At 42.0% G+C, this 9,718-nt stretch overlaps 1 long non-coding RNA gene across 49 annotated transcripts in view; it reads right to left on the minus strand.

Annotated features, from left to right (window-relative positions):
• LOC138917397 (uncharacterized) overlaps window positions 1-1,836 on the minus strand; it is a 77,482-nt gene extending 75,646 nt beyond the window's left edge. For 28 of the 49 annotated variants that reach the window (XR_011425313.1, XR_011425316.1, XR_011425299.1 and 25 more), the window contains exons 1-3: window positions 1,705-1,836; window positions 448-616; window positions 96-300 (exon numbers count right to left, since the gene is read on the minus strand). This is a non-coding gene — a long non-coding RNA (uncharacterized lncRNA). Of the gene's footprint in view, window positions 1-95; window positions 301-447; window positions 617-1,578 lie in introns of all 49 variants that reach the window. The other 21 variants (XR_011425303.1, XR_011425323.1, XR_011425334.1 and 18 more) reach the window with 7 other exon arrangements.
• Window positions 1,837-9,718: the final 7,882 nt, after the last annotated feature.

Below are 9,718 nucleotides of genomic sequence, written 5' to 3' on the forward strand. Positions count from 1 at the left end.
GATGGGAGGATTTAAGGCAGGAATTTTTAATTGTTCATTTCAGCTGGGAAGTATTTCTCAAAAGGCCCTTTCGATAGATGCTTTTGGTAACTTACCTGTGAGAGAGTGAACTGTCACAAACTGCGTTTCCCTGGACAAGTCACTGAAATTTTCAGGCCCAATGTCTTTAAATCTTTCAAAAGAGTTAGAAGTAGGTGACCTTGGAAAACTCTTCACAGATCATCATTCTTGGATCCTGTGACATCAGGATAACGTCACTAATGTCACATGTGGTGGTGGACATGTGTGACAGCAGCTCATCTGTAAATAGCGGGGGCCATTTAAGGGGACTGGAGACAGAACTTCCTCCCTCTGCCTGGTTGTCCCTTACCCCCAGACCTTGCCCTCACGGCTCTCCAACAAAGCAGCCTTTCCTGAGCAGCCTGCCCCTGGGCCACCCCAGCTCACCTGTACTTCCCAGGGACGGCCCAAATGCCCCACTGTCACACAGTGTGGTGGCTCCTGAAGGTGGCATCATCAAGTCTGGTTCATTCTGGGCAGGAGGATCAAGACCTGCTTCTGATCTTGCAAATCTAGCATCTGCTCCTTTCTGGGCTCTTGTCTCTGCTCTGAAGCTCTGGAGAGAGGTCTAAGGTCAGAGGGGCGCTCTCTTCCAGGTAAGACTCCCTCACAGAGGCCCCCTGCTTCCTGCCTCACAAGGGCTGGTTTGTTTCAAGGCAACTGGGACATGGATCTGAGAAATAAATTCATCTTAGGGGCAAAAAGGCTGACTCTTAGAATTCATTATAACGTCAGACTTCAAGGACAGAAAGCCTGACAATGCAGAGGGGGCCAGGCACCTCTGTCTGACCCAAGGGACCTGAAGAGACACTAGAAATCCCAGGATACATGTGACACATGGTGGGATTCCATCCACATCCTTTCCTTTACATCCCTGGGGACGCAGGGACAGGCCATGTTCCTAAGTGCTGTGAAGGCTGTAATGCCAGTCTTGGGCAGGTGTGACATCAGACAAAGCCTGAGACTGAAGCCAAGCACACCTGCCCTCGAATCCAAATTCCCTGGCTGGGAGCTCCTGACTCGAGCACATCGGGCCACCGACCCGAGCCTCGGTTTCTGGTGAAGTGGTTGTCAGGGTACATTAAACTATCCAGTAAAAAAACAAAGCGTCCTCTAACTATAACAGCAGTTGTCACTTACTTAAGGCTTCCTACCTGGCACTTGTCTAAAATAGTGATCTATGTTTCCAAACGTCTCCGTGAAACAATCATTATTAATATTTATAGATGAGAACCCTGACTCTCGCCCAGGTTCCTTCTGTCGCCCCTGCTAACAGGTGACAGAGCTGGCACTGACCGGGCCTGTAGTGCTCCAGAGCTCGGGCTCCACCGCAGACCCACGGTCACCGTCCGCCTGATAAACGCACTCCTCCCTCCCGCACCCACCGCCGCCGACATGGGCTTCTCTCCGGTCGGGCTGCAGGCGGGCTGGTCACACGATCCTCGGGCATCCCGGACCGCCCCGAACACCTGCGCCCCCCGGCAGCCCGAGGGCCGGGGTCTCCCCCATCGGCCTTACCCGCTCTGACGGCCAGCCCGGGTTTATACACCGCCGCGGGGGGCGACGAGGTCCCAGACACTTCCTGCTCCCATCCCCAAGCACAGGCACACCCTTCCCAGCTAGTCCCTCGCCCTAGGTGCGCACCCTGCATTTTCCGAGCACACCCCAAAGTTCCCCAACGGTTCTCTGGAGTCCTGAGAAGACAAACGAGGAGGCTACGGCTGCACATGCGCAGAAGGAGCGTGGCGTCCCCTTCCCAGAGTCCAGGCGGTGAACCTCACCTATTTAAAACTACATTTCCCATAGGCCTCCGCGTCTACATTTCAAGTCACTTTTGGCCTTTCCGCGAAAGCGGGAGGACGGTGTTCTTAAATCTCTCCTGCCCAGGGTCCTCCGAGCCCGAAGAGGTTAAGGGTTAAGCCTGAACTCTGCTGTCAAATGCAAAGGGTAGTCCGCTATTGGCTCCCGATTAAAATAGCATTTTTTTCATAAGTCATTTGGAGGTAATTGGGGAAATTTGAATACGGATTGGATATGGAAAATATTAAAATATTACTTAGATGGTGTGAAAAAAATTTGGAGTTAGGTAGGAAAATTGACTTTGTAAAAAGAAAAAGACATGACGACTGAAGTAGTTAAATTATATAGCTGTAAAATTATAATTTTACAATTTTTCAACCTGGGACCTCCACCCTGTTCCTTTACAGCCGCCGGACCCACCAACCCCTGAGCCCCATCCTGGCGCGCCTGGGGCCCAGTGTGCAGATTCTACTGAGGGTCTGCACAGGTGCTCCAGGGGTGGATGTTTATAGGAAATCTGTTGGGTCTTATACATTAACATTGATTCTTGCTGAATTCTCTTATTGTTTCATAAATTTTTATGTTAAATATCTTGGATTTCCATGCACATAACGACAAGTTTGCTTGCTTTTTGCTGACGTTTATAATTCTTTGTCATTCTTTACCAAATTACAGACAAAAGCACAAGAATGCTGGTTAAACTATATTAAATCAATCATAATAGACTTTAACATAAAGATCACGAAGGAGAGAAAGTGGTCACACATATGTCGTTTAACAAACATTTATTGAAAACTGACTGTACAATCGACATCATTCTAGGTGCTAGGATAGCAACATCAAATAAAAGAGAGTAAATTCCCTACCCCCATGGAGTTTATGATCAGGCTTGTTGTGGGGCCTATTAGTCAGGGTCCCCTGAAGAAACAGGTGTCAGTTGTCAAGAAACCATGGGACACTTGAGGAGAGTCTAATAAATAGGGCTCTAAAAATGTGGGTAGGGTTAGTGAAGCATCCTGTAACTAGTGTTGGTAGAGAGTTATTATCACCCCCAGGGCTGTAGTGAGAGTAGGTGACATTATCAGAACTTAGCACAAAAGGCCACCCTTATGAGAGCTGTGGTCTTAGGAAGAGAAACATTGTGAATGCCCATTACATGGCTCAGCACGGAGAGCCAAAGGAATAAATACCCAACACCTCACTTGTTCTCTTCCCTCTGATATCCTATCCTCCGTTAAGCATTTATAAACCCCATTCAATACCTATTCTTAGAATTCCATCCGCATGTGTCTCTTCTAGACCTTTTGGTCACCAATTTTCCAGTCTTATTCTTGTTTAGCCCCCTACTACCTGTCAACTCACTGAGCTACTGGACATAAATCAGTATAAATCGAAACTCAAGTACATGTCAGTTCTTCACAAAGTGAACTAAATATACCTCCTTAAACTCTACCCACTGGGAAGATTTTTTTTTCACCACACATTTCAGAACCACCCCTAAGTGAGACTGTAATCGTAGCAGCCATAATTTCCAATGATGCCACCATACACTGTAAACCCAGTTTGAAGGAGAGTTGATGGGTATGTGGCCACAGGTCTCCCTTGGGGACTTTTGGGGAATGTTTATTTGTATATTCTTGTGACCAAGTTATGAGGAATTTTGTCAAAGGGACCCAGCCTTCCCTTTAGTCAAAGCCTCCTGTCTAGAAAGTAGGATATATCAAGGATTTAGAAAGAGAATCTAAATCCCTGTTGTGGTGATTTGTGTTCGTTTTCTGCCCACAAGATCCAGAATTTCACATGTATATAGATATATATCTCAAGAAGCATCTTAGTAGAATACCCATCTATTTCATTTCAATGAACTTCATGACCAAAGAGCCACCACCACTGATCCCTTCATATCACCACAAAAGATGGCTGCACATGAGAAACACTCTAAGAGTTTCAAAAAACATTTGTCAGTATCCCATTAGAGAAAATACATATTTCATTGCTTTGAAATGCAACATGGGCTGCTCCTGAGTCCACAGGGAGTATAGTCATATTGATTAATTTGAGCCTATCCAAACATAATTCATCCTTCCTAATCTAATATGGTAAGGATCCACCCCCTTATGTGCTACCTAGTTTCTGCTTTATTGGGCAAGATCTTGAGTTCCTTTTGTGTTTTTGGTTTTTTAATTTCTGGATTTCTAGCAATTTTACTCTGAACATAGCTGGTTTTTTATTCCTATTATGGGCCTGGAGCCAGTAAGGAAGTTCGGACAGGGCCTGAGGATAGTGTGTATCTCCTTCAGGGGTAACTTATACTAGGATCACCCCTTAGGATTTGGAGAGAGAGAGAGAAGTGAGACAGACACTGTCAGAATTCAGTTACTCTTCACTTCTTTTTCTAAGCTCCTCAAAGCAGTGACTTTTAGTATACCTTAAAGGCCTTAAAATTGCAGAGTGTGTGGCAGGTACAACAAACTTGAACTGTCTAATAAGCCTCAAAGCTGTGCAGAGGCAAGTGTACACCTGCCAGGCAAAGTGCACAGAGTTTAGAACATCTGTTCTGACCAAGTAGTAGTATATGTTTGACCATATCCTTCTCCTCTGATAATAACTTTGGGCTTCCTAGATGCTCGGTAAATCCATGTAAGTGAAGGAATACAATTTCTTCACCTTAATCTTGACCTCACACTGATCCATCCTCGCAGTAATTGGGGGAGGTGTACTTACCTGGCATTCACCCTCATATGGCTAGTGATCATTTTATAAAATATTGAGGAACATAATGTCCCTCTTGAAGATATTCTTGTATTCAAACCTTATCTGAGTGAGTAATTGAGGCAATCTATTGAGAGCCCCAGTATATTGGATCACTTTTCAAACTGTTCAGACACCTCCATCTGGGAACTGTTTCTCTCTACACCTGTCAATATTAGATTAGTTTTATCTTTTTAGGGTTTCATGCAAAAGGAATCATACAGTGTATTTTTGTGTGGCTTTTTTTTCACTCAGGATAATGATTTTGAGATTCATCCTATAGTTGAATACCAGCAATGAAGGAACAGCCTCACACAGGGAGAAACAACTGCTTATGAAATCAAGGGAGACTCATTGTGCCCAATGAGTTCAGCTATATGTGAATCCAAATACATGTAATCATTCCAATTTCCAGGTTCCTAGACTTTCCCAGTAAATGTCCCAAATCTCATGTAATACACCTCCTCAAATTGTGGATCTAATAGTTATTGTAATTGTTTGAAGAAATAATGTCCAAAACTTCCCAAAGTTGATGAAACAATGTTAATTTACACATCCAAGAAGCTTACTGAACTCCAAGTAGGATAAATACAAAGATATAGTTTTACCTAGACACATCATAGTCAAACTGTTGTAAGCCACACACAAAGAGAAAATCTTAAGAAAGAGAAAAACAACTGAACATGTACAGGAGAGCATCAACATAAATAATATCTAACTGCTCATCAGAGAAAATAGACCCTAGAAGGCAGTGAAATGGCATATTCAAAATACTGAAAGAAAAAATGGTAACGAAGAATTTTTTTATCCAGCAAGACTATCCACTAATTATAAAGGTGAAATAAGGACATTCTTAAATTTAAAAGGACTGGAAGAATTTCTTGATATCAGAACTGAATTGTGAGAAATACTAAAGGAAATTCTTTGGGCTGGAAGAAAATGACATCAGACAGTACCTCGAATCAGCTGGAAGAAATTAAGAGAGCCAGAAGTAATAAATTTCTGGGTTTTAAAAAAAAGAATCTATAAATATATTTTCTCATTTCTTCTGTTAAATTCTTTAAAAGACATGAGATTGTACAAAGAAATAACTGTAACATTCTAGTATTGGTTTTGTAACATATATAGATATAATATATATAAAAACAAGAGCACAAGAGGGGAAAGTAACAGAGTTACATTGGAGGAAACATTCTATATTTCATAGGAATTAAGTTAATATTCGTTTGAAATAGACCATAGTCAGTTAAAATGCATATTGGAATCCCTACCACAGACACTAGGAAAATAGCTCAAAAACAGTAAAAAATATTCAATAGAGGAATTAAAATGATATACTGAAAGATTTATTTAGCACAAAAGAAGTTAATAAAGGAAGGACAGAGAACAAAAAAGCCTGAAGACAAAGAAAACAAATAGCAAAATGGCAAATGTAACTCTGATCCTATCAATAACTGCACTAAATGTGAATGGTCTAAAAAAAACAATTAGAAGACAGAGATTGGGAAAATGAATAATAAAGCAAGATCCAACTATACGTGATCTACAAAAGACACATCTTAGATTCAAAGACAAACAGAAGTGGAAACTAGAAGGATGGAAAAGACACATCACACAAATAGTTACCAAAAGATTGCTGGAGGGTTGTGTTAATACTGGACAATGTAGATTTTAAAACAAGAAATATTATTAGAAGCAAAGAGGGACATATCCAAATGACAAAATGTCATTAAATCAGAAAGATATAAAAATTATCAATGCTTACAAATGTAACAACAGAGCTTCAAGATACGTGAAGTAAAATTTGACGGAAATGAAAGGAGAAAGAGACAATTCAACAATACTTGGAAATTTCAACTGCCTCCTGTCCATAATGGATTAAAAAGAGGAAAGACAATCAGCAAGGTTATACAAGACTTGAACAGCACTATCAACCAAATTAAATTAAGTGACGTGTATAGATCACTGCACTCAATGACTACAAAACACACATTCTTTTCAATACCACATGGAACATGCTCCAGGATAGACCGTGTACTCAGCCATAAAATAAATTCAACAGATTTAGCAAGAATGAAATTATATAAAATATGTTCTCCAACCACAATGGAATGTGAGCTATCAAGAATGGAATATATCTGGGATATCCACAAACATTTGGAACTTAAATGACACCCATCTGAATAACATATGAGTCAAAGAATAAATTGGGAACAAAATTTGAAAGTACTTTGAAGTGAATGAAAATTTAAAAAATAGAATATCAAAGTCTATGGGATGTGCCTAAAGCAGTACTTAGAGAGAAATTTAGAGTATTAAACACCTATAGTGGAAGAGAGGAAAGTCTCAAATCAATAATTTAAGTTCCTACCCTAAGAAAGGAAAGAAAGGAAAATAAACCAAACTGAAAACAAGCAAAAGAAAGGAAATACAAAAGATTAGAACACGTCTGTGAAATACAAAACACAAACATCAATAAAACCAGAAATTGGCTGTTTACCACATAAAGTTGACAATCCCTTAGCTAGCATCCCCAAGGAAGAGAGAAGATAGAATTTACCAAAATCAGAAATTAGAAAGGGACACCCACAGAGAAATTAAAGGATTATAAGAGAATATTATGAACAACTTTATGCCACAAATTAGACAATTTATAAGATATTGGCAAATTCTTAGATCCAAATTTCCAAAACTGACTCAAAGAGAAATAGAAAATCTCCATAGATCTGTAACAAACAAGAAAGTTAAATTACTAATTAAAACCCTTTCAGGGAAGAAAAGCCCAGATTCAGATGACTCAACTGGTGAATTCCATTGACTATTAATGGAGAAAATAATCCCAATCTCCCACCATCTATTTCAGAAAATATTAGAAGGAGAGAGCTGGTCTCACATCATTCTATTAGGCCAGAGTCACCTTAATTTCAATGGCAAGTGAAGACATCACATGCAAAGACAAGACCACTATCCCTCATGAATATAAATGAAAAAGCCTTAACGATGTGTTAGTGAGTGATGTCACCAAGATGGGGGAGTAGGAGATGTTAGCCTCTGTCCTCCCAGAAAGATCAACAATTAGACTGCTACCTACCCATGATCAAAAAGAGTTCTGGGAGAGCTCTAAAGCCCTCTTAAGAAACTTTAGCAACATAGCGGAACAAAAAATGTGAGAATAACCACACATAAAGAGAAAGAAGAACAGCTTCATTTTGCCTGCATCACCCCGTCCTTTAAGCTGGCATTACTCAGTGCTAAGAGGGAACTCCTCAGCTAGAAAGAGCTCTCCTTTCAGGGAAAGAGAGAGCAGAGTGAACGACCGGCGTCCCAGCCTTTCAGGGCACACAGGAAGTACCCACTTTGGTTTCCCCCCACCCAGAGACTGGCAAAGCAGAAAGATATAGAGATGGCTAGGGACAGGGAAGAAGAGCAGGGTTTACCAATATCGGGCACACAGCAGTAAAGACCACAGCTGTGTGACCTGTTCTATAGATAACCCCAACGTGGAAGGGCAAGGGGAACAGTGCACTAAGAGAGATACACAGCTCTGTGGGAGCAGGGGAGGATCAGTCTCTGAACACGTTCCAGGAAAGGGGTCACCTTCCATGCCAAGATGAACTTTGCATGAATAAAGATTTAAGTGAGGACAGACTGAGAAGAGTGAAGAGGGGAATGGGGTGTCGACCAAATTTCATCCACCTGCAATTTTACCTACTCAAATTTTATCTACCACGGCAAGAAGTTAGTGTCTAATATTTTAAAATTACTTTTAAATACAAGTATTCGTACTAGTTATATAAATGGAGGTAAACACAAGAACAGCTAGGATAGAAATGGCTCAAGTGGTTTCCATGGGGAATGGAACTGGGGGGATAGAAAGGACTGGGGTTGTGAGGTTGGGGAGGGCCTGTCACGGTCCTTTATAAAGCCTTCAGTACTATTTGATTTTTTAAAGGCACAAGTATGGATTCCTTAGATAAATATTAATTTTTAAGTGAGCTTTAAAGAATGAGTAAGGTTTCTACAAGGAGAAACTTGTAGTTTCTCAGTTTACTTTTCCTGCCACTCTAGTGCCTACGACCACAGGGCGTGGGAAAGCCCTGGCCCCGGCTTCAGAGTGGCTGTGGCTTCACGGGAACATGGATGATCTGTCCCTGTGGTACCACAGCATCACGTCTGCCTGCGATCCTGCTCTAAACCAGCAGCCTCTGATACTGCCAGAATCCCAGCATCATCCGCGCTGGCAGTTCTTCGTGCCAGGCCCCACCCACTGGACCAGACTCCTGAAATGCTGAAATGGACCTGAATCCCTACTTTCTCCATCCCTAGTTCAGCCTCTTCTTTTTATACGTGGCCCACGTCAGCCTCTGGACAGCATCCACGATGCACTGATGGTCTCCCACCAGAACTCATTTGTACATTTCTGCCTGTTCCTCCTTCACCCGCTCTCTTCCTGCAGAATGGCTTGGCTGCTCCTTGGAGCTCATGCAGGATCGATGTATCACTTAGAGCAGCTCTAAGGAAACATCTGGTGAGGGGGAAACAGGACTCACTCCAGGCAATTACCAGACGTAGGAGGTACTGCCGATTTCCACAACCAAATAATGCACTGCACCAAGCTCCAAGGCAGGAAAGGGCAGAGATCCTAGAGCCAGGCTGCTGAGGTTGGAATCCCTATAATACCACTTACCAGCTGTGTGATTTGGGGCTCTTGATTGAACCTCTCTCTGTCTCAATTTTCTAATCTGTAAAATGGGGCTACTAATGGATCATGGAGGATCCAAGCCGAAGATACTGAAATTGGTTAAGAGGTTCTTGCATTAATCCAGACAAAAGACAATAAGGGTCTGAACTGAGGCAGTGACAGGGAGGATGAAGCTGAGGAGACCGAATTAGAAAGTTATTTCGGAGGCTGAATGGCACAATTTGGTACCAAGTGACCATGGGGGATCAGGCACCAGAAGAAGGGGACAGGTAGGAGGAGAGAGAAACCATTTAAGTGTAGCTTCTAATTTTTTTATGAGGGTAGCTGAGTAAATGTGGATGCTATTAACATTGACAGTTCACAAAAGAGACTCATATTTGCTGTGTGTGTGGCAGGGAGGGGCAT

The sequence above is a fragment of the Equus caballus genome, chromosome 14 (genome assembly GCF_041296265.1).
Source record: "Equus caballus isolate H_3958 breed thoroughbred chromosome 14, TB-T2T, whole genome shotgun sequence".
Classification (NCBI taxonomy): Eukaryota; Metazoa; Chordata; class Mammalia; order Perissodactyla; family Equidae; genus Equus; species Equus caballus.